We start from the raw sequence: 27,128 nt of genomic DNA on the forward strand, positions 1-27,128 counted from the left end.
AGGTAGTATTAGTTGTACGGAAGGGTGTTCCCTGAAATCACGCTTTCCAGCCACGTGTATTGTATTATGAAAATTTTCAAACATTTCTCCTCTCTCACTGAATTTCCTTCACCAATTTATCTAATTTCCTTCGCCGCTTCTCCTCCTCTCTCAATTACGTTTGTTTCATTGAAACATCTTTTGACCGGAAACAATATCAAAATGAAGATGTGAGACTGAAAATTTGCAATTGGTGTTTTCAGTTTCTTCCCAGTTCTCTTCACAGGTGTTACAATCTATACAATTTTCAGATTTGTTCTACTATCAATTTTGCCCTTCTGAATCTTGTAGCTTGACGACTTCGTTGTTTTGCTTGATTTTTCCCTCTGTTTGATCTCCATTTCTTAACCTTTGCCTCTGGTGGTCGTTTTTCCAAAATCAAGAATTACCAAGTTGGATTTGGAACTCAGAAATCTTTGAAATTTTGGCCGACCCGCATAGAGTTCCTTCATCTACTTCCACTCTGTTTAATTGGGACTATCCGTCAGGCTTCTATGGGTTTCTGATTGTGGAATGCGGCTACTTTACTTGATTAATTATTTCATGCAAAGTGAAGTTGTGACAAACTAATCGCTTAGCAACTTCAAATTAACACGAGAAATAAATAATTTTCTTATGGTTTACTTTGGTATTGAAGCTGCAAGAAACTTCATTCCCCTGCTCTCGAGCTTGTGAGATTATATGCACTTCTTTAAAATGATGTTAATCCGTAATCCTTAAATTAGGTTGCATATAGATAAAATTTTAATTTTGACTTATGCTACTACAAGAAGGTTTTCTTTTACGGCTTACAATGTCACATGTGAGATTTCAAAAGCTGAATGCATCTCTAAGAATTCATAGTATATGTGCTCAAAACCAAAAAAGAAATCTAAGAATCTGCAATATAGGTTCTCAACAGCCAAAACAATAAACTGTCAATCATGTCGTTTTTTAGATGTCATTATGTTGTATATGTTTGGAAACTTGGTATTGGAGACTAGCCTTTCGTCCATCTTAAATACTTATTTTGGTGAATGATGGATAAATACAATTCCTTCCCCGTACCACCACCAATGAATAAAGTCAATAGATCTTAAATTGGTTGATGCACTTGCTCTTGCTCATGCCATTTCTAATTAGAACTTTTAGAAATATTACTCTTCTGGTAACTTTTTAATTCCTTCTTGTAACTTCGGCCTTATTAACTACCTGCAGTGTACTAGTAGAAAGAGGTAGTGTAGCTGCTGAATTGCTACGTGACTTTAATATTAAGTGAACTTCAATTCAATTTTCTTACTATTGTCTCCTCAATAGTAATCCATAGAATTTAGCTAAGTGAAACTACATAGCTACAATGTGTCATCATAAGGACCTGTATACAATATTTGTTGTGCTTTAGGAAATATGCTAAACTAATAGAGGATCAAGTTTTACCGAAATAATAATGAATGAAAGTAGTACATTGTTAAACATGGTTACAGAGGGAGAGGACAAAAGGAGGATGAGCAACATAGAAATCAACACTGATGCATAATTACTGTGACAAAGTGTACAGTAAGAGCTTGATGTGATCTTGATGTTCACTTAAAATGTGTTGATGTTTCTTTCATGCTCTTTACGGTTGAAAATCAGCAATTGAAATTGATTTACCTGAACTGCACGAGTAACGAGATTTCCGGCATTTATAGTGAAAGTGAAACAACTTGGATGAGACAAGGGTACAAGCTATTGTTGAACTGATTTCAGCCATTTTATGAGGATGAGGATGATTGTCAAACAATGGAACATAGAGCATGGATAACAGTCTTTAATAAATGAAACAAACAGATTGTGACCTTATCAGTTTTTCTATAAGGTAGCTGGAAACTTAGTATTTGCAGGGCATCTGCTTACAGATTTCATATGTGCATGTTAAGCTAACATATAAATATTGAATTAGCTGAATTCTTACATGCACATGTGCTATTACTTTGCATATATTTTTTGTGATTTGTAATAATTTTTTCCATTGTTTGGTTCAGGCTTGAGAAGGAAAAGAGAAGATTTAAAGTCTTGCAGTTGAATGATTTGTGTGATGAGACCAGAGAACCCTAGAGCACTCCATCACCTGGGGTTCATGGTCATTATGTTCGTTAACTTAGAGTTACTTTCAGCAACTTAATATTGCTATTTTGATCCTAATGTTATAAATATCCCAAATAGTGGATATCCATTAAGTTATAAATATCCCAAAATATCTCAAAATATCTCATGTTCTGTTGCTCCTATAAATAGGATGCACAGATGCAATGTTGAAAGAGCAGAAATAATATAATCTGATATCTCTCTACATATTTCTTCTGTGTATTTACTTCATAGTTTTATTTTATAACACGTTATCAGCACGAGCCTTAGCCATCTTGAGCAAATACTTTGAAAGTCTCGAAGGTGCAATTCTTGGAATTACACTGAGTACAAGTCGTTGCCTCACTGGAGATAAAGTAAAGGACTTGCAGTACTTATTTAGTCTAAACAGTCCAGGTAACATGTTCCAAGTATTTTTCTATCTTTGTTTTGATGGTTGATTGTTGTTGACTTTAACAACTACGAAAATTTTAAACTGATTTTTGGGAGAAGCTCACCATCAGCGTAGTAAGAACTAAGAAACATGGCCTTTCTTTTTTTTAAATATTACTATGGAACATAGCACTTCGGCCTCTTTTTGACAAAATATCTTGAAACCAAAGTTGCTGAAGGCCTTATGCCAATATTCTACTGGAAGGTTAGTTCGCAAATATGAAATGATTAAATGAGTTTATATCAGTGAACACCAGAAGTGGTAATATTTTTACGGGCTTATTGTGTTTATGATTGAAGATGTGTTAGAGAAAAATTCTTCACATTATATGTATGCCTCGATTTGCTCCTGAAGTAGCAATATCTTAAAAGAGGCTATAAGCTATCACGATTTGATATGCTTAAGGCACGTTCAGATAATTATGTTTTATTCTTGAAGAATGAAAACTTTTGATAAATGTTGCAAATATAGATCCATTCCCTGAAGTGAATGTGATAATATATAGTAAAGCCTATAAATATAAACGTGCATTTGATTGTGAAAATATTATGATCCATCTCCAGAAGAGGTAGAATAATTGAGAAGAAATATTCTGAATATTATATGTTTTTCTCCCGAAGTACTAAACTCATAATTTTGCTCCACGAGTAGCAAACTTTGAATTCTACTCCAGAAGTAGTAAGCCTATGTATTTACTCCTGAAGTAGTAAGGTTTTTAATTCTACTCCTGAAATAGTACAACTCTGGAATCTACTCCCGAAGTAGTAGAATTCAGAAATTTACTCCTGAATTAGTCAACCTTTAAACTTTACTCCCGAAGTGGTAAAACTTGAAACTTTACTCCCGAAGTAGTAAAACTCTGAAACTTTACTCCTGAAGCAGAAAGCATTACCAAAATATCTGAGAAATACTCTGAAGCAATGTCTTCTCGTGTTTGAGCAAAATAACGAGCTATTGATTAGCGTCGTATTTCAAGCACCTTTAAATAATCAGGTTTCATTCCCCGAAGTGAATGAACAAATACCACAACTTATCTCCTGGAGGGATAAAATACAAGGAATGTAGATGTTATATTTTTGTGGTATGAAATTCAGACATTGCTACACGTACCTGTCGTACGTTGAAACATATTAAAGTATCATTTTAAGGAAAAGGGAGCAGAGTAGAATGGTTCTGCTATAACCACATTAATACATTATGGTTAGTTGTTATTGATTTCCTCGAAGGAAATAACAATTAATGTATTTTCCCCTGAAGGAATTAATAACTATGTGGTTGCCTCTTTGATACAAAATGTTCAGATGTTAATGATGAATCTCCCTGAAGGAGATGTTTAAAATATTGAAGTTTAGAATTCAATATTTATTTCGTGACACCAGTAGTGTCGAAATTTACTTTCATGGTACCAAAAGTATTTGAGAAATATTTGGTAATAGAAATTAATGATCAAAAGCTCCAGAAGAGCTAATTATTTATTTGCAAGTATCATGACACTAGCAGTGTCCAAATAATATCTGATCATGATAAATAAATTGAAGTCTCTTGAAGATGTTATATATGATAATACCATTCATCGTAGATCGTAATTGGTACGATCGGAACACTATAGTAGACCGGAAGTTTACTAACAATAAAAATGGTTATCATATTGAGACTACAAATGATCGGAATATTAAATATCTTCAAGTTACTACGGGTAAGAAATACACATGTGAAATTTTACCCGAGCATGATGAGATCACATACCACGATAAACCAGAAGTTTATTGATATATAATTTCATGCAATAGTAAACCAGAAGTTTATTAAAAGAAATAGCACTCGTGATAGTAAACTTGAAGTTTACGGGTACAGATAATTTTATCAGTTGACAAGACCATTTTGATCGTCCTGAAAATCTGATGTGCTAATTGAGTAGTAAAAACATATTGAAGAACTAGAAGATTCTTCAAGAATTTGTTTGTGTTGCTTGTTCTCATAATAAGTTGATTAAACCAGCTAATGTTGGGACTGAATCCCCAAAATTCTGAAAAATATATAAGGTGAATGTGGGCCCCTTCACCTATAATGTGATGTCTTAAATAGATGCATCTATGAGACAGTCACATGTATGTTTATTGTCAACTGGCAATTTGACATTTACGAAGTTGCTCGCTCAAAATGATTGAGTTGGAAGCACAATTTTCAGAATATGTAATCAAGACAATCATCTTGATAATGCTGGTTTATATATAAGTTGGTTTGGAATTAGATGCCTCCATAATACAGCTAAACCATTGCTTATGAGAACAAAGTTTCAGATGTTGGTCTGAGATATGATATATTGCATACAACAGCACTTGTATGCTTCAGATCAATAAATTTTGATATATTCTCCCCTCATATTTGGTTCAGGGTCAGGAACTAGATATTTCCATCTTTTAGCATTTGATGTGCGGTACATGATTAATGGATATACCATGATGCACACAGACGGATTTTCCCAAAGAAAATGGGGACATATGTCACTAAAATAAGGGGGAGAGAATAAGCAGCTAAGAAATATGTTGTGAATTATCATCAGTATGATCCTCAGATAATTCAAGTCAAATGCTGGAATCATTTGCTGACCCAACTATTTCATATTTCATCTGCAAAATGCTCCTAATGTCCCGGAAGGACAATTCTACAGATGCATGAAACACGGTAGACAAATCGGTTCCAAATATAATAATATTTGAAAAAGAGAGGAGCAAATGATCATAATAAAGAGGCAGTGTGCTCTTGAAGAGCTACGACATAACACTTCATAAACCTTATGAGAGGTTCAGGTACCTGAAAATGATGAAGTGATGAGATCTCAGTAAGTTATGTCGAATTGCGAACCGATACAAAATGATATCTTGTCGACGATATCTTTGATACAATATGGCGCGCAATATTGTATAAGATTGTGAGGATCTAAGTACTACGTCTCTTAAAGCATGTTGATGTAGAAATAATTACCAAGTAAAATGATGCATCTTGGTAAACGTAATGTTTATTGGGCCAGCAGTCCAAACATCAGAAAATGTCACATTATTTATACTGATGGATGCTGTCACAGCCTATGTGGCTTACTTGATGAAATTTATATGAAAATTCCTGAAGGATATAAAATGCCTGAAGCATTTGGTTTAAAGTCTCGGGAAATGTATTCAATCAGATTACAAAGATCATTATATGGTTTAAAACAATCAGGGCGTATGTGGTATAATCGCCTAAGTGAGTACTTGATAAATGAAGGATATATAAATGATGCCATTTGTCCATGTGTTTTTATTAAGAAAACAAAATCAGGGTTCATTATACTTGCTGTTTATGTTGATGACATAAACCTCATTGGAACTCCAGAAGAGCTCCAAAAGGCGATTGAATATTTGAAGAAATAATTTGAGATGAAAGATCTCGGAAAGACAAAACTCTGTCTTGGTCTGCAAATTGAACATTTAGCAAAAGGGATCTTTATCCATCAATCTGCCTATACTGAGAAAGTTTTAAATCGGTTTTACATGGACAATTTGCATCCTTTAAGTACTCCTATGGTTGTTCGCTCACTTGAAGTGAGCAAAGACCCGTTCCGACCTCAGGAAGAAAACGAAGAGCTACTTGGTCCTGAAGTACCATATCTTAGTGCAATAGGTGCACTTATGTATCTTGCTAATGCTACAAGACCTGACATAGCATTTTTTGTTAATTTGCTAGCAATATATAGCTCTTCTCCTACACGGAGGCATTGGAACGGGATTAAGCATATATTGCGATATCTGAAGGGAACTAGCGATATGGGTCTGTTTTTTGTAGTACAGATCTTGTTGGTTATGCAGATGCAGGTTATTTATCTGATCCACATAAAGCTCGATCTCAAACGGGCTATCTGTTTACATGCGGAGGTACTGCTATATCATGGCGATCGACCAAGCAGTCCATTGTTGCTACTTCTTCAAATCATGCTGAGATAATCGCTATTCATGAAGCAAGTAGAGAATGTGTGTGGTTGAGATCAGTGATACATTTCATCAGAGAAAGATGTGGCTTGAAGTGTGATACAAAAATGCCCACAGTATTATATGAAGATAATGTTGCATGCATAGCTCAATTAAAAGGAGGTTTCATAAAAGGAGATAGAACAAAGCACATTTCACCAAAGTTATTTTTCACACATGATCTCCAGAAGAATGGTGATATTGATGTGCAACAAATCCATTCAAGTGACAATCCTGCAGATTTGTTCACTAAATCTTTGCCAACTTCAACTCTTGAGAAGATGATATTCAAGATTGGAATGCGAAGACTCCGACATCTGAATCTTGGTCTTCGTCAGGGGGAGTGAAATACGTGTTGTACTCTTTTTTCCTTAACCAAGTTTTGTCCCATTGGGTTTTCTTGGTAAGGTTTTTAATGAGGCAGCTCTCAAAGCGTATTTCTAGATATGTGCACTCTTTTTCCTTCATTAGGACTTTTTCCCACAGGGTTTTTTTTTAATAAGGTTTTAACGAGGTACATCATCTATTAATGGACATCCAAGGGGGAGTGTTATAAATATCCCAAATAGTGGATATCCATTAAGTTATAAATATCCCAAAATATTCCAAAATATCCCATGTTCTGTTGCTCCTATAAATAGGATGCACAGATGCAATGTTGAAAGAGCAGAAATAATATAATCTGATATCTCTCTACATATTCTCTCTACATATTCTCTCTACATATTTCTTCTGTGTATTTACTTCATAGTTTTATTTTATAACACCTAAGAATTTTTACATGCATTTTTTCTCTCCGTCATGTTTATGAATTAATTTACAAGCATCTTAAATAAAAGTTGAAATATATTATTATTCAAGATGTAATCTTTGATAGCAATATGTGTAGATTTAGCAGAACCTTTACCATTTAGACACCAAGTAGTTGAAAAAATGAAGAAATAATTTAAGCTACTTAACCTAATATGTTGATACATTGTGATAGAAAAATAAAACATCAGGTGATAATAGTTAAAACTCTGCAATGAATTTACGTTGTATCAAGGCTTTCAAAATTAGTATTAGGAAATTCTCTAGATTGATATCCTAAGCCAGAATTGGCGTCACAAAATTAGACTATTTTATTATGGTTTAAAATCTTCCAAACTTCCATAAATTTTTTCAGGACCACTAATATATTGTTATCATGCCCATCGCAGAAGCGCAGGTTGATATTACTTTGTTGTATTCATCGGCTTGTTGCATTAACCTATTGCTAGCGTGAAAGCTGTTTGACGATTGTGATAAATACCACTATGGAGATCATGGTTCTTTAGAATGTTATCACTCTTGAATACGGGGTATGACAGCAACTTGGATTGTATAAAACAGGTATGTTACCTTTCCTTTTATTAATTGGTGTATTGGAGATGCATAGGATAGTTTTAATTGTACCTTCACTCTTGGTTTAAGAACTCAAGATAGCAATAACAAGATGGATTATACTTCAGCTGCTTTACACTGTGGTGTCGGACAAGCACATGATTAAGGATTTGAAGTATTTTCTAATAGTTTCAACTTAGTTTCCACTTGCTGCATTTATGTGTGAATATTTTTGTTAAAAAAAATTGATTATCAAGGCAGAATTCATCGAAGGGTATAGTTATATTCAAAGATGGTTACAAGATAAGTTACTTTCCAGGAAATAATTCTTCGCTCGGCTAATCCAAAGTCATGGAAAGGCCTCTCAAGCATGAACGTAGTTTAAACTATATATATACAATCCTTTGGCATCTTGAGTTCATCAGGTCTCATTGCTTTCTTGCCTACAAAATAAAAACTGTTTATTTATTTTTTGCAAAAAATTTCCATACGACCTTAATTAACACAAGCAGAAAAGGAGAGAGCTGAGGGAGATGTGAAATAACGACACCAAAAGGAAAAGGGCCATGAATGCCAACCTTAAACAATCACATTGGAAGACAAAAACAGGAGTTTGATGCAGAGGCTAATACTCCTGAAATGGAAGTTGATAAGATGCGTCAACACATCAAGAACAATAGGTTCTTTCACATGGTGCCAACTTACTCATGCATATGCAGGTAGTTAACTAATCATCTAAATAACACTTTGTTTTAACAAGGTATAGATACCATCCATTTTTTTCCATAGTTAATTAGTTGGATGTCATTTTGCCAATGCGTACGCCTGATTTATTTGTCTGTGAAACTTAAAAAGTATGTGTTGTATAACTTCATTTTTACAAGGTACATATATAATTCATTTTGCTTCATAGTTAGTTGGATGTCATTGACCAATGCGTATGTCCAATTTATTTGACACTGAAACAATAGGAAGAAGCGTGGGAATGGAGGGAAATGATCATTTGGTGCACGAACTTGTAGATGTTGAAAGATTTTCAGAATTTATCAAAAACATGTTGGTGTTTCTACTAAACTCTCCTACCCAGATTACCTTCTATATTTCCTAATGGATTCCTTGTTCTATTGACAGTGTCCAAACCATGGGAATGATTTTCAAATTCCAAGGAAGACTAAACAGTACCTTAGCTTGGAGCATCTTATGAAGCCATTCAAGGAAAACCAAACAGAACCTTATCTGGGATCATCTTCTTTTTTTTCAAGTTCAGTGTGTATTTGTGGTTATGGATATGCCATTTTGTTTTTTGAAGACTTCCACCACGTGTATTTGAGATTTCAAATGGAATATGGTTTAAAATGACTGGGACTTGCTTGCATTAACGTCAGAAGATATATATTTTTTCTTTCATAAGGAACGTTAGAAGATATATTTAGTCTTTGAATTCCTCTTTATTTTATACCTTATGTACATGTTGTTATGTACAATACAATGACAATCACAATGTTTTGAAAGACTTTAACTAAACTGGAAATCAAATTAACCATGTTGGGCCCGTGCTATAGTAATAATATTTAGAAGAGGGATTTTGGTGGACGAACAAGGGCAAAAATGTAAATTTGAACCTCAACTGTGTATATACATTCTTCACCCATATTCTAGAAGAAGAAGAAGATCGACTTCTCTCGCTTCTCCTCCTCTCCTTCTACCCTCATACTTCTCTTCAATTCAGATTATAGTGCTTTGGTTCGACTTCTCCCCCGGTGTTTGTGTATTTCAGAGGTACAATAAGCTGATTTCTAGCTGCCTGCCATAGCAATTGTCATCTTTGGGTAGGGAAGGATACACGTCTTACCGCTTCTTGCTGCCTGCTCAGTTTAGGTGATCTACACAGTTTTTAGGTGAGGTCTTTTCCCGATTTCCCCTTTGTTTTTCTATCTTTTCTGATTATCAATTTTATTTATTAGATTTTTTTATTTATTAGATTTGAAATTGTCCTGAGTTTTAATTTGAAGAATGTTCTTTTCTGTGTTTTGAGTCTTCCATGGAAGATTTAGCTTACTTTCACCTAATTTTTTTTTTTGCCTAATTGGTGATAAATCTCTACACCTCTGTTGTGCGTGTTCAGCTGCTTCGCTGTTTTCATGGTTTATTCTTCATTTTAAATTGTTTTAAGCCTTTCAAAGTGTAGTAAGAATTGGATTTGGTGTTGGAGGTGTTTGACAAATTGCCTGAAAGAAGAAACTATTAATCTTTTTTTCGCTCTGTTAGGACCCTCTTAAATCCAGATTGTTTAACCAAAAATAGCCTTGAATAGGATGTTTCATAATAGAATTCAATTCTAATCTTCCATACTATTTACCTGCAGTTGCTCTTTGTTAAAAATTCAATTCCAATTTTCCGTGCTATGTACTTGTAACTGCTCTTACGGTAAAAAAATTCGTCGCAACTTAGTAATACTGTTTTCCACAAGATAGATGGGCATATAAACTTGTGCTTGGCTTAAAGAGCAAGAGGGGTTCTAGCTCTGAATATGAGCCCTATCTAATATGACTCAGCAAATGCTCACTTACAAATACCCCTTGTGATAGCCGTAGGGACTTATCAACATGGATGCTTAGAACTTGCTCTGATTTTGACCCTCTAATGCCATTTTAAAAGTTCTTTTAGGTCATCATAAGTTCTGTTAATCGCCTTTTCTTTGCTTTGTCTTGCTGCTTCAGTTAATATTAATATGACAAAAGTATAACTACTTGGAAAAAAAAGGTCAAACCCATCGGTAGACATCTATGGTCGTCCAGTTCTTTCACTTGAGCACCTAAAGTGGACCTTGTTTCATTTAGACACCTCAGGTGGGCAATACCTGTTCCAGTTAGACAATTTTTGCACCAGATTTTTTAAATCTCAAGCGCGTGTATATCAGTTGTCTCCTACGTGGATTAAGTGACCAATTACATTGTACCAGCTCATTTAAATTTTGCCAACTCAATTAATGATGTGCCAATTCAGTTGCCAACTCATTTTAATTGGCCACATCATTGCTCACGCGGGCAAATCAACTAAAGACCAAATTAGGGCTCAAAATTACCCATTTCCATATACACACTTCAGGTGCAAACGATCAGGCGATTTGCCATGAAAACCGAGGTAAAATTTTCGTCGATTTCGTTCAATATCTTCTCCATTTTCACTTAATTCTTAGTTAATAATCACTCATAAGGTATTATTTTCATTTATTTGCAGGTTTTAGTCTGGAAATCGACCCTTTGGACTTTGTTTGTTTCAACTTCATTTGCGACATTGGAGAAATTTAAGGTTCTACTGAACTTTTCTCGTGTTTGTATGCTATATTGTGTTTAAATTAGGGTGTTTTGGTACGAAACTGGTTGTTATCACTTTATTTGTTTACTAGGGTTTATTTGGGAATTTCAGTGTTAAAGTTCGGGTTTTTTTGGGTATTTTGTTGTTGCTTGTGTGTTGTGGGGTGTTAGGGAATATAATGGACGACTATATTCTTACTTGTTTTCACCATGGGGGTACAGTTGTGGAAGACCCTGTAGTGGGTCCCACGTACAAAGGGGAATTAGAGGTCTTTGGTGCTGCTATCGATAAAGACCATTTTAGTCTCGTTGAGTTGGAAGCATACACTAAAGATCTTGGGTAAACAAATGTCCTTGGATTCTACTGCAAAAAGGTTGATGATAGTGCCTTTGTTCAGCTTAATTCTGATAGACAATTACTAGGGCTTGTGAATGACTTAAAACATGGTGATGAGTTTGATGTGTTTGTGGTCCATGGCATTGATGAGGTGGAGGAGTTACCACAACCAATTGGTTTGTTGGTAGGGCCAGAGGGTGATGATTGTATTAATGACCCATGTGGCATTGATGAAGTTAGGGCAACACATGTGGGTGGGAGGGGTATAAATACTAATGTAAATGTTCCAGATGGGGCTAAAACATTTCCAAAAGGAGGCTGAAACACCTCCAAAGGAGGCTGAAACACTTCCAAAGGAGGCTAACACATTTCCAATTCCAAATGTGGGTGAAACAGATCCAAATAGGGGTGAAACAGATCCAAATAGGGGTGAAACATATCCAAATGCGGGTGAAACAAATTTCAATGGGGGTGAAACAAATCTGAATGGTGCTGAAACAGATCTGAATGATGGTGAAACAATTCTGAATGGGGCTGCAACAAATGGGGATCAATCAGATGTTGCTAGTAGTTATGAATTAGATTTTCCAGATCTTGATGATTCAGATGTTGATAAAGAATTGAGAAACCTTAGAGCTGAAAAGAGGAGTAAAAGGAACCCCAATCCTAGAAGAAAAAAAACTAACACAGAGGAAATACCATTAGGGGAAGCTGGTGTTGATAGAGGCTTTGAAGATATTGGTAGAAATAAGTCTCCTAGGTATATGGGAAGATTAGGTGGAGATAAGGATTATATTGACAGTTCAGATTGTGATAGTGATGACAGTGATGATGAGTTAGATGCTGATGCTATAAGGGGTGTTGATCTACCAGCAAGAAGGAAGAGCAGAAAGGTCAGGTATGATCCAGCTTGTGTAGTTGCTATTTTTGAACTTGGTATGGTTTTTGAAAATGAAAAAGTATTTATGAAAGCATTGGCTGATTATGCAATAGAATACAAAGCTTGTCTTAAGTTAAGGCCTAATCAACCTGGTAAAGTTAGGGCTCAGTGTAAGGGTAACAAACAGTGCAAGTGGTTGTGTTATGCTGCAACAGATAGAGATTCTGGTGACTTTATGATTAAGAGCTACCATCTTGTACACAAGTGTACAACTTCTAACAAGAACAAAATGTGCAACACTAAATGGCTTGCTGCTAGATTTAAGGATGAAATAATTAAGCAGCCATCTTTGAGAATATGGGAAATACAAGACATGTGCAGGGATAAGTTAGGAGTTTATGTTGGTTGGACAATTTGCTATAGAGCTAAAATGCATATACTAAGAGAGTCTATGGGTGATTGGAATTTAGAGTTTGCAAGATTGTGTGACTATGCTGATATGATAAAACAGACAAATCCTGGTAGTTCTGTTTGGGTAAGGATGGACAGAGAAAGTTGTCCCGGGAAGAATTTGTTTGTGTACTTCTATGTCTGCTTGGATGCATTGAAAAAGGGGTGGATGGAAGGTTGTAGGAGAATAATAGGTTTTGATGGGTGTTTTCTAAAGGGTGCTTGTAAAGGTGAACTGCTAGTAGCAGTTGGCAAGAATGGAAACAATCAGATGTTTCCTATAGCCTGGGCAGTTGTTGACTTAGAGACTAAGCATAGTTGGAGTTTTTTCATTAATTACTTGAAAGAGGATCTGCAGTTGGGTACTGGAGATGGTCTTACTGTGATGGCAGACATGCAAAAGTTAATGTACATAGTAACTTGTTTAATTTCTTACTGTTTCTTACTGTTGAGTGTTTCTTTAATAATTTCTTTTCTTTGAAGGGTTTTCATGCTGCTGTAGAAGAATTGTTACCCGATGCTGAGCATAGGAGATGTGCAAGACACATCTGGTCCAATTGGGATCAAGAATGGAAGGGTGAAGAGAGAAGAAAACAATTTTGGAGATGTTCTAAGGCCAGTTTTGAAGTGAAATTCAGGTCAGAGCTTGATAAAATGAGCAAACTTGGTAATGATATTGTGCCGATTTATTACATTATCCAGAAAAATCATAGGTGAGGGCATACTTTAAAGAGCATTCTAAGTGTGATGTTGTTGAGAATAACATGTGTGAGACCTCCAATTCATGGATCTTGTCTTGTAGACACAAATCAATTATAACCACGTTGGAGGAAATTAGGAGAAAGATAATGACTAGACAATGTGATATGATGAAGTTTGCCAACACTTGGATATCTGAGATTTCACCTATGGCTAGACTTACCTTAGAGGATAATAAGGAAATGGCTAGGGGCTGCAAGGTTCTTTGGAATGTTGATGTTGGATTTGAGATTGGAGAGGGTGAGTATAGGCATACAGTTACCATGAGTACTAAGAGTTGTAGTTGTAGAACTTGGCAACTGAGAGGAATTCCATGCCAGCATGTTGTTTGTGCATACTACCACATAGAACTAGAGCCTGAACAATTTGTGGAGCATTGGTATAGGAAGGATACATTCTTAAAGGCATATAGTCATTTCATCCAACCAATTCCAAATATGAAGATGTGGCCTGAAACAAACAATCCAAAGATTGAGCCTCCTGCACCTAAACCAATGCCTGGCAGGCCGAAGAAGAAAAGAACAAAAGGCAAAGATGAACCAAAAAAGATGAGGTATGGAAAGGTGTCCGGAAAAATGGGGGGAAATAACTTGTTCAAAGTGTCATCAACAAGGACATAACAAGAAATATTGCAAGGTAAAATAGTTTTCTTTGAGTTGGTTAACTTGTTTATCATGTATTTTGGGTTTTTAAGTTGGTTACTGCCTTTAAATATACAGGTTGTGCCAGGTGCAGAAGCACCTGTCACACCCCATTTTAACCGGGGTTAAATTAGGAGTATGACGTATTGGTGATTCCTATTTTGTTTTGTTTTAAGGAGTCGCCACCTAATTAATTTAACGGTGAATTAGGACACCTAGATGCTAACTAAGGTAAAGTTAAAACTAAACCTCAGTTAATAGTCTGCTTAACCAATGTGATTCCAGGTAAGGGCTCTATATTATCCTAAAGGGAAGGGGTTAGGCATCCTTTAGAATCCGTTAACTACGGTTATCCGGCCAAACTTAGGTTAATTAATTAAGGTTAAATATAATGTTTAAATTTTAAGAAAATAGCTTGTACATATTACTAAGATTTCAAAGGAAAATATAATAATGTCGTTTGAATTAACTTGTAGAAAAATATAGTAATTTCATAAAGGAAACGCTGAGACTTATGACTGCTGTTAAAACTTTGAATGAGAAGAGTAATGCTATTTTTTAAAGTAGACTTATAAATGTTGCTAAGACTTTAAATGAAAGTAATAATGATGTCATTTGAAATAATACTTGTAGAAAATATGGTGTATTGCATAAAAGAAGATTTCAAAGGCTATTTAAAATAAAACTTGGACATGCTAAAGCCTTCAATGAAAAATGTAATAATATTCTTGAAAATAAGACTTGCAAAAATATAACAATTCGCCTATAACCTTTTACCAAAATGTGAACTTTAGACAAAATTTTGCGTTATATCAATATGGTGATGTAAAAATACCCAAACTTATTTTCTTTAAAATGTGATGGATAGGGTATGAGTTTAATTTCTTTTATATTAACTATACTTGGCTAAAAGAAGTGTATTATTGAATAAACTTTGAAAAATCATTCATAGAATGTATTTGAACTTATATTTGCATATTAGTGACGTTTTGAAATTTCTGGGATAGTGAGCATAAAATATGATTCTCTTAACTCGAAATATATAGTCATGCTATTTTGCAAATCAATTACTCTAAAAAATAAATACTAGATGTCGTAACAGTTTTGACATAAAAGGGAAAGAAAATGAAGCTAATGGAATTAATTGATCTTTCTTAAGTTTAACTACCCTTTCACTAAAGCTAACCCACTAAATTCGCTAAAGTTCACCTAAATTAAGAAAATAAAAACAAAATAAAAGTTAGTCACATAATACAAGTTAAATGCAACAACATAAAATAGAGGTGTAAAATATAATGAGATGGGCTTAACCCATTTTTGGGCTGCTGTGAACAGGCTGCTGTTGGGCTTTGGCCCAGCTATTTTTTATAGACTGCGGCTGCTGCCTGTGTTCCTGTCTATTGGGCTTTGGCCCAGAATTTTATTTCTTTCCTTTTGGACATGTGCTGCGGACAGGGGGCTGGAGAATTTCATATTGGGCTTTTAGCCCAACGCCAAATGCGGGAGGAGATGACGAGTCGCTTGGACTCGTATGCGAGATGTCATGCATAAAACGAAAGGAAAAGAATTAGCATCTAATCAATGAATAAGGTTAAACATGTAGAATATAAACTCAAAACATGTCAATAGACTATGTGTATACCATATGTATTTAAGTACACTTCATGTATACATATTCAAGAGGGTGTGTAGAACATTGCTATTAGAAAGCTTTTGCCCCCATTTTCCCGATGTCGCACAAGTTCCAAGGGATTTCACGAATCCAGGCATGGCTAACACCGGGGAGGGTTCAAGCTTGATCCATAATGACCAATCTAACCTCTCCATCAATATGCTTCAATAAAAGTATACTAGTAATATACCTAAATATACAAAATCCAAACATATCACATTGTAGATACTGATTCACAATGCACAAACATGTAGTCAATTTATATTTGATCAATTAACACAACTGTAGCTATTCAGAGCTTAATATATTTTAGACATAATAAACCCACTTTAAGGATTTCGATGAAGATTCAAATGTTCCACGAACTGTATTTACTTAATTTGACTCGAAATGCCAACACTTAATAAAAGGGAGAAAATACATGGGCAAGTTAGGACAGGTGTTAAAGACTCTTTATTAACTGAAAATATTGTACTTTCACCTAACATATTCAAATCAAACACATGGCTTCACGGACTAAACCGTAGAACGAGTTAATAATGTACTGGCACCTAACATATTCAAACCAAACACATAGCTTCAAAGACTAAACCTTAGAACAAGCTAATGAAACAAAGTCATTCTTTCAACACATTTTATACCAAAATACTCAAAGAGAGTTTATTTGAAACATGCAACTACTGACCAAAGAGAGGTGACTGAACATAACTCATGAAACAACTGATTCGGTTAGCTAGAGATTTGTCCATATTTTATCTAAAGCTTAAGGCCAAAGCATAATTAGAAGTGAAAGTGAAATGTACTCACTGATTTAAAAGCAAACAGAGGAGTAATTTTAGACTAACTGTTCATTTAATCACTTAGGAAGCTTAATTTACGTTATTCTCCAACATCTAAATCTCGTTTTCAACCAGAAACATATACTTATTTACGGAACTGCTAAATTATTATCGAGAGTAAACACAAAGAAAAGGCATGCTTTACTTCTCTTTAATCTATACTTGTGATCACATATAAAACAAAAACTTAAACTTCCTATAAGAATAGGAGAAACCAGCCCCAAACACACATTAATACAAACTAGAGCATGTACTTTTGCAAGATTCATAATAATTCCAACTGCGACAGAAAAGTGAAAACTCCAGTCACAAACCTACTATAATCTTTAGTGCAAAAAAAAAATGAAGAATAAGTGCTTACATACTTATTTTTGTTTTACAAACAAGGAGTTAAAGGTTGAAAAACAAGCTGACAGCTCAAAACAGTGTACAAGCATGAAAGCACAGAGGATTTTGCAACTTGAATGACCAAACAGAGACTTACTAGGTGACCTTAACTACCAAACATACACAGAACACTTAAGCTCTCTGAGCTTCAAATCATATTTTCTGTTCTTTCAAATAACGATGCTAACACTTACTTTCCTATAAATGAAGAGGAATTGGCTTATACTGCTAGTCAGTCACACTAAATAATGAAAACAAACATTTTTATTATTTAAACCTAGCCAAACATTACCTAATGTCATATAATCCCTAAATGAAGCAAGGTCATGCTCCGTATGCTTTTATGAACTAAAAGAAACCATGGCTTAGATTCAACTATCGAAACAGAAATTTGACCAGGTAGAAAACAAAAACTCATTGATACTCAAAACAAGTCATAGCTCATGCATACTCAAGTCAAATAGGCTGCCATATTTATAGGCCTAAGATATCCAAGAACTTCTTCTTGAAGCCAAAAGAAAACTATGAATATTCCCATTCCAGCTATGGGCAGACTCCAGTGACAAGAATGAGTCATACAGAAATATGAGAAATGCTATACGTCCTCATGCTCGCATCGAAGTTTAAACAGGAGATTAAACACCTAAACTTACAAGCGACCAACCATGCTACAATTACTAGCAGATTCTTAACAAGCAACATAAACTGGAATCAAACACATGTTAAACTGAAAACAGGGCTGGAATAAAACCAACTGAAGCTAAGTTAAAATCAAGCTAATCTACATTAAACCAAGAACACACAGAACTAAAAAATGAAAAAAAAAATAGCAATACTAATAAGAAACTTACTAAACTAATGTCCTAATCTCCCTAATAACATAGCTAAACCCAAAACTACCACAAAATCATACTATGGACAAAAACAAATTAAGAAAGAAAAAAAAAACTATGCGAAAATGACTAGAAGATTACCTTTCTCGGGTGCAGCGAAGTGGGTACGGGTCTTCGATTCACACTCGAAACACTTCAAATTCGATGTTGCGAGACTCGAATTCGCGATATACTCAGATTCACAGCAACAACAAGGCAAACGAATATAAATTGAGATCTAGTATTTTGACCCGATTAAAATTAAATTACAATTTGCTAAAGAAACTGATTTTTATGGAGATTTTGAGGCGATTCAAGAACTTGTTTTTGCAAGGCAATTTTGGGGTTCTAAAACCTATTTTTTGTAAGGGGATTCTTGGGTTTTCAATCCCTGTCCTTTTTTATTTCCGACCACAACTATTTATAGGGCTTTTGTGTTGAAGAAGGAGAGAGAGGAGCGGGGAACAGGGGAAAGTGGGGAACAGAGGGAAGTGGGAGCGGGTGTAGGCGGCGGTGGTGGGGAACAGGAACAAGTGGGGGGGAGCGGAGAAGAGGCGAAAGAGAGGAGGAGCGAAGAAGCGGCGGAAAAGGGGAGAAGAGAGAGGATGGGGAATGCGGCGATGAAGAGGAAAAGGGAAAGAAAAGAAAAGGAGGGGGGGTTTAGGTTTAGGAAGGGAATGGGCTGTCCGGGTCGGATCCGAAAATTTGTGGGCTGGGTCAATTTCTTTTGGACTGGTATTAAATGAATGGGCTAGATTTTATTTTAAGTGATAATGGGCTAGTCCAAAAATAATGTTGGTTAACTATTTGGGCTGGGGTGGATTAAGTTGGGCTGGTAAATTAAAATGATGCCAGGTGAATTAAAATGTGGATTGGTTTTGTGCATTGGTCCGAAAATAGTATGAGTTGATTGAGCTACTACATTTAAATAAAAGACCTATTTAAATAACTTGTGTTAAAATATTACTTAATATAAAAATATGCAATTATTAATGCTCAGATAAAAAATGGCGTTGTAATAGCCGTGCAAAAATATTTCGAAAATACACAGTACATAAACACTATTATTTAATTATGCAAAGATAAATGCGATGCGTGTGCGTGAGCTGGTAAAATGCCGAAGTGATAAAAATTGTGAATAATAATAATAATAATAATAATAATAATAATAATAATAATAATAATAGTAATAGTAATAGTAATAGTAATAATAATAATAATAATAATAATAATAATAATAATAATAATAAATGATGATGATGATGGCTAGTAACTGTAATAGAATAATGAAACGCCAGTATTGATAAAAGGCTAATAATTTTTATTTTTTTCCAAAAATATTAGAAGCATAAATAGGTATTTCGGAGGAGAGGCGGGACAAAATTGGGTGTCAACAACTTGTCCCTCTTTGCCCGGTAATGATGAAAAGAGTTGTCGGGCAAAGACGTTGACTCAATAGCCTATTTTGTCCCGGCTAAAGGGAATTGAGAGGATTATGACCGAACTCCGGCCTCTGAGTTGCCTACATATCTCGGGTTGCACAAGAATCAGGTCGAGTGTAGTTCTGGGACAATTACGACACCTGAATGACTAATGAACCCCGATTGGCGCGAATCTTGCAAAATATTATCCTAGTGTTGAATTATGATGACACTGGGTATTATGATAAAACTTGAGAATTCTGAAAATTGAATTGCTGGAATGCAAAAGAATACTTGTGATTAGAGACGAGTGTTCGAGATAGATCTTTGACCTGTGTCGGGAAGTCTGATTAACCTTCCCGACAATTTGCCCCAGTTCGCTGCCGAAGAAAAAGTTCCACGATTTGATGTGTGATGCCAACTTCGATATTGTTCAAAGCCACCAGCTAAAAACAAATGTTAGCAATAAAGAAATATATGTGTAAATAAGACAGGGTTGGAGAAGTTACACTTGCAATCCCTGTTTCGAAAGTTGAATCCACATTCGGAGGTGGGTGCCTGAACTGAAATATAAAATACCCGCATTCGGAGGTGGGTGCCTGAACTGAAATATAAGATACCCGCATTCGGAGGTGGGTGCCTGAACTGAAATATAAAATACCCGCATTCGGAGGTGGGTGCCTGAACTGAAATATAAGATACCCGCATTCGGAGGTGGGTGCCTGAACTGAAATATAAAATACCCGCATTCGGAGGTGGGTGCCTGAACTGAAATATAAGATACCCGCATTCGGAGGTGGGCGCCTGAACTGAAATATAAAATACCCGCATTCGGAGGTGGGCGCCTGAACTGAAATATAAGATACCCGCATTCGGAGGTGGGTGCCTGAACTGAAATATAAAATACCCGCATTCGGAGGTGGGTGCCTGAACTGAAATATAAGATACCCGCATTCGGAGGTGGGTGCCTGAACTGAAATATAAGATACCCGCATTCGGAGGTGGGCGCCTGAACTGAAATATAAAATACCCGCATTCGGAGGTGGGTGCCTGAATTGAAATTTGAAATACCCGCATTCTAAGGTGGGTGCCTGAATTGAAATTTGAAATACCCGCATTCGGAGGTGGGTGCCTGAACTGAAATATAAAATACCCGCATTCGGAGGTGGGTGCCTGAACTGAAATATAAGATACCCGCATTCGGAGGTGGGCGCCTGAACTAAAATATAAAATACCCGCATTCGGAGGTGGGTGCCTGAACTGAAATATAAGATACCCGCATTCGGAGGTGAGCGCCTGAACTAAAATATAAAATACCCGCATTCGGAGGTGAGTGCCTGAACTGAAATATAAGATACCTGCATTCGGAGGTGGGCGCCTGAACTGAAATATAAAATACCCGCATTCGGAGGTGGGTGCCTGAACTGAAATATAAGATACCCGCATTCGGAGGTGGGCGCCTGAACTGAAATATAAAATACCCGCATTCGGAGGTGGGTGCCTGAATTGAAATTTGGATCCCCATCCACTTCTACAGTGCAGAAAGATAAATCCACGTCCACTTCCACAGTTCAAAAATATAAATCCACGTCCGCATTTCGCGGTACAAAAATGTAAATCCACATCCACTTCCACGTCCGTTTTATACGGTACAAAAATAAATCCACTTCTACTTTCGAAAAATAAATCTGCATCCACTTTCCATAATTATATGTGTATTTTTCTTTTGTAATATAAATCCCAATAACATAGCTAAACCCAAAATTACCACAAAATCATACTATGGACAAAAACAAATTAAGAAAAATAAAAAAAAACTATGCGAAAATGACTAGAAGATTACCTTTCTCGGGTGCAGCGAAGTGGGTACGGGTCTTCGATTCACACTCGAAACACTTCAAATTCGATGTTGCGAGACTCGAATTCGCGATATACTCAGATTCACAGCAACAACAAGGCAAACGAATATAAATTGAGATCTAGTATTTTGACCCGATTAAAATTAAATTACAATTTGCTAAAGAAACTGATTTTTATGGAGATTTTGAGGCGATTCAAGAACTTGTTTTTGCAAGGCAATTTTGGGGTTCTAAAACCTGTTTTTTGTAAGGGGATTCTTGGGTTTTCAATCCCTGTCCTTTTTTATTTCCGACCACAACTATTTATAGGGCTTTTGTGTTGAAGAAGGAGAGAGAGGAGCGGGGAACAGGGGAAAGTGGGGAACAGAGGGAAGTGGGAGCGGGTGTAGGCGGCGGTGGTGGGGAACAGAAACAAGTGGGGGGGAGCGGAGAAGAGGCGAAAGAGAGGAGGAGCGAAGAAGCGGCGGAAAAGGGGAGAAGAGAGAGGATGGGGAATGCGGCGATGAAGAGGAAAAGGGAAAGAAAAGAAAAGGAGGGGGGGTTTAGGTTTAGGAAGGGAATGGGCCGTCCGGGTCGGATCCGAAAATTTGTGGGCTGGGTCAATTTCTTTTGGACTGGTATTAAATGAATGGGCTAGATTTTATTTTAAGTGATAATGGGCTTGTCCGAAAATAATGTTGGTTAACTATTTGGGCTGGTAAATTAAAATGATGCCAGGTGAATTAAAATGTGGATTGGTTTTGTGCATTGGTCCGAAAATAGTATGAGTTGATTGGGCTACTACATTTAAATAAAAGACCTATTTAAATAACTTGTGTTAAAATATTACTTAATATAAAAATATGCAATTATTAATGCTCAGATAAAAAATGGCGTTGTAATAGCCGTGCAACAATATTTCGAAAATCCACAGTACATAAACACTATTATTTAATTATGCAAAGATAAATGCGATGCGTGTGCGTGAGCTGGTAAAATGCCGAAGTGATAATAATAATAATAATAATAATAATAATAATAATAATAATAATAATAATAATAATAATAATAATAATAATAATAATAATAATAATAATAATAAATGATGATGATGATGGCTAGTAACTGTAATAGAATAATGAAACGCCAGTATTGATAAAAGGCTAATACTTTTTAATTTTTTCCAAAAATATTAGAAGCATAAATAGGTATTTCGGAGGAGAGGCGGGACAAAATTGGGTGTCAACAGCACCTAGCCAAAGTTTACAACACCCTGCAGAAGCACCTAGCCAAACTGTTCCTACAAGCTTAAGCCAGCCTACACCTTCAGCAGCAGTTTGTGATGATACAACTAGAGTTAGGAGGGTGAATCAATCAAAAAGAGTTAGAAGCTCAAGCCAGCCAGCCCCACCTACAGATACGAGTATTCCTATTACAAGAGGAATAACGAGTCAACTACCTCCTAGAAGAAGACAAGTTGTTGGACAGAAGAGAGCCAAGGTTGCAACTGGAGAGGAACCTGCAACTAGGGGACATAAGAGGGCAGGTGATGTTGGATTTGGCATATACACAAGTACAAGTGGAACTCAAATACTAAATGTAAGTCAATTCTAACTTTGGTCTCTAAAACATAACTACATGTAACAAAACTGATTATGCTTCATTTTTCTGCTAAAATGCAGTCAGGAACATCAAGCCAAAGGATTCTAGAAACTGGTTCAGCTTACAAGGATGAAAGTCCAACAGGCATAGACTTTGGTTATAAAGCTAGAGGATTGAGTTGGAAAAACAAGGAAGCTGTCACTGGCCCCCAATTGAGGCAGATGGCAAACAAGAACAAGAACAAGAACAAGAACAAGAAGAAGAATTGGCAGTATTAGGATAGGATGTAGTACTTAATTGACAATGTAATATGGCACCAAACAATTTCTCTTTTTGGATGGTTATTTTGGCAATCTGCTATTTGTATGTAGCAGTAAACAATTTGCAGTATTTTAATGTTTTCTTTTGGCTACTTGTATGCTAACTTTGCGCTCATTCTTGAGCATGTTAATATATTAGCTACTATTTGGGGTTACTTTGTGCCCATTATATACCTGTTGTTGGTGTTTAAACAGTTCTGCTAATGTAATTATAACTGTTGTTGGTGTTGAATAACATTGACCTACCTGTTGTTGGCAATAATATGTAGCATAAACAGAGCATTGTTGGCAAATACAAAACAGAGCAAGCCAGGTTTTTATGCAACTGTGTGAGCTCAAAACAGAGCATTGTTGGCAAATACAGTATAGACAAAACAACATTTCATTTCATTTCATTCAAAATGCTGGTTTACATGAGTGACTGTTGGCCAAAGTTCAGCCATGCCAAAGTACAAAATTGTCACAACAATGCAGTAACCAAATTTCTGACAATTCTAACAATATTACAACTACACAACTTAGCAAAAGGCAAGTACTTAAGGAGCACATATTGTACTGCTCCATCTAACAATTTAGCTTGATTTTCCATATCCCGAGCATCACAAAACCAGCAACAATGGCAGCAACAATGAGCATACTTCTTGCTCGAATTCTTTTCTCCTCAAAAGCCTTCACTTTCTTCAACAAACCCCACATCACCCTATTTGCTTGCGCAGGGTGCCTATCTTCAATCCAAAAGAAATAATCACAACCACCCATTTTCTACAAAACCAATTTTCAACCCAACAATTAATCATCTAATAAATAATTAAATAAGGAATGAATGAAGATATAAGTTTACCTTTGGTATTTTACAACATAAAAATCTGCGACTTGGGTTTAATTGGGTCCAAGAAGTCTTCAATAATACTTCATTACCGCATCTACAATATCGGGCATGTTCATCAAAAAACTCCATGAAAGAGTCGGATAAGCTCGACATAATAGTAACAGCAATGGAAGAACGAACGAGATGAAGCAGAAAATATTAGCTTGAATTTGAGGGGAAAAATTGATCATGAAAAGGGGCTAAAATTAGGGCTAAATTGGATTTTATTTTGAAGTGGAGAAGATGATATGTATAAATGGGGAAGTAATAATACCGTTGGCTGCCACATAGGATTAAAAAAAAAGGTTGCACGCGCGTTTTTTTGATTGATAACACGCGACATGCCAACGATGCAAAAATTGTCTAATTGGAACAGGTATTGCCCACCTGAGGTGTCTAAATGAAACAAGGTTCACTTTAGGTGCTCAAGTGAAAGAACTGGACGACCACAGATGTCTACTGATGGGTTTGGCCAAAAAAAAATGTCACAAGCAAAGAGCCAAAGATACTATAATTTTGACGCACTGGCATCAACAGTCTAAGGAGTAACTGCTCTCTAAGCACATATATATCCAGATGTCAAACACCTTTTGCTCATATTTATATTGATTACATGAAATTTATGGTTTATTTAAAAAAATTGAGAACAATATCTATCATGAAGTCACTAAAATAATTTGCATACAAGAACTCACATCAACAATGAACAAAAGATAAGTAAATCTTCGTAGGAATTGAAACTAATGACATTATTTACATGACAAGGGTTGGAAGCTTAAAATGATTGTAGGTGTGTCCAGCTTGACCTTTAAAAATTCTAGCTCCTACTTCTGATCTCACTGAAAAAAAAATCAGGCATGGGGTTGTAATAGAAGAAATGTAAAAATGCTTGGCAGCTGCTATTTGATTGTTTCAACTTTGAAATAACTACAGTTTGTTTGTAGTTTATTGTTGTGCTTGGAAGATGTTAGGTTATCGCATTGTTTTTTTGTTCTGTTATGTACAATGTCTTTAGTTATGGAAATGCTTGCATAGGACTTGTGATTTAGTGAAATTTTTTTGGATGCAACTTCTAAATGTAGTATCGCAACTATTATTTGTTGACATTAACTTTCTGGTGAAAACTCTGCTTGAGGTGAACAAAGTTGAATGGTATTAAGCATTTCCTTAAAAGTATGCATACATAGCGTCACTACTTACTGATTACCGGAACTGCAACGTTTTTTAAACCAGTAGATGATTTATAGAACCTGTTTTTCACAAGATAGAGATCCAACTACCACATTACTCAAAGGTTTTTTAAACCAGTTGATGATTTATAGAACCCTGTCTAATATGACTCAGCAAATGCTCACTTACAAATACCTCTTGTGATAGCCGTAGGGATTTATCAACATGGATGCTTAGAACTTGCTCTGATTTTGACCCTCTAATGCCATTTTAAAAGTTCTTCTAGGTCATCATAAGTTCTGTTAATCGCCTTTTCTTTGCTTTGTCTTGCTGCTTCAGTTTTCTTTGTTATTATTTTAGTTGCTGAATTGAAACTATAGTTATGCAATAATAACTTCATGTCTAGATCATTAACAACTGAAACAATTTGCACGTATATGATAAATCTTCTTTAGTTTCTCTCCTCACGTGTTAATATGGCAATCCGACAATAATCCAAATCCAGTTGTTGATGTGTAATTAGTTATGGTTAAACAGAAAAGTCTGTTTGGGCAGAGCTCTGTAGCAGATTCATAGCAGCTTCAGTTGAAGAGCTTTTGAGGTTTATATGGCCTGAATAATAAGTGAGGATTACTCACCGTGTCTGGTCTGTAAGTCATACTGACTGTCTTTCTTTTTCGCTCTCTACTCTCTTATTTGTATCTCCAAATCTGTTTACTTTATTAAGGAAAACAAATGAAAGGAAAATGTTGATATTGAGGAAAGAGAAATATTTTACAAATAAAAGAAAGGAAAGGATGTTATTTGCATGGAGCGACATGATTTTTCTGATTTTTTTAATCTTTTAGTCCTGTTGACACAACAATGTTGCAAGAGAGAGAATGCTTACGACACGAGACATCTTTCATTCCCATACAAGGTTAGGATGCTAAATTTGTTGTGTCTATACACACATTCCAGTGCATATAGAACGTTCTATTTTAAGAAAAATTATGTTGTAGACATGTATTATGAATGTGTATATAGCAAAATTTGTAGGGTCTGAACTATGAAAAAATCAGAAACAAAGATGTATATGCCAAGCCACAAAGTTCAACAGAAGACAGCTTATGCTTGACCATGATTAAACTATTTGTGAAAGGAGAGAAGGGAAACATAAGATGCTTTGAACGTAGAAAAAATTTAGTTAGATCTTTCCTCTATCTCTTGGCATATAGAATGTAAATAATATGGCTCAAATGCTAGGTTCATTCTACCATTCCCAAATGTCGATTATCTTTCAGCTATTTCCACAAATCTGAAATGGTACATGTGCCTAATTTTAGACTTATTAGTACATGTCTTTTTTTCCATAGATCCACCACATAATTGTATTTGTAGAGAGATTCATTCATCTTCTCTCCTTTCGATATTTTGTCCGGTTCTCTTCTCCTCTTCTTAGCTTATGGTCCAATTTTCAGGTATTTGTTTGTAGGTCCTTTCTCTTTGATCTAAATTTTAAAGGGATTTTCTATTTGATCTAATCTAAAATTTTGGAATTAAGAAAGTAAAGACGTGAAAAAGGAGAGGCTCTTGGAGCTCTTTACTAGAATTAATGGTGAATCTTTTGCTAAGAGTTTGAAAAACAAATTTCTGGCTAAATATTGTTATTTTTCTTTCCCTCAATCTATCAGGTAATTCGATCCATAGCAGATTTGACCAGTAAATGATTATGTATGTTCAAGTAAATTCAATCTATTCCCAAAAGGGATAACTGATAGAGGTTGGGGTGCATGGTGTGAGATTTAGAGTGTTACTGCTCTCTATTCTTT

The 27,128-nt window shown here is 35.6% G+C and overlaps 1 long non-coding RNA gene across 3 annotated transcripts; it reads left to right on the top strand.

The window, feature by feature from the left end:
* LOC132644683 (uncharacterized) lies at nt 1-27,128 on the top strand. 3 transcript variants are annotated; one of them, XR_009583889.1, is made up of 5 exons: nt 1-265; nt 7,782-7,953; nt 8,457-8,663; nt 9,674-9,842; nt 25,855-27,128. It is a non-coding gene; the product is annotated as an uncharacterized LOC132644683 (long non-coding RNA). The 3 variants fall into 3 exon arrangements; XR_009583887.1 differs by having other exon boundaries at nt 7,782-8,663; XR_009583888.1 differs by having other exon boundaries at nt 7,782-8,663; nt 9,722-9,842.

This window comes from Lycium barbarum, chromosome 6, assembly GCF_019175385.1.
Source record: "Lycium barbarum isolate Lr01 chromosome 6, ASM1917538v2, whole genome shotgun sequence".
Classification (NCBI taxonomy): Eukaryota; Viridiplantae; Streptophyta; class Magnoliopsida; order Solanales; family Solanaceae; genus Lycium; species Lycium barbarum.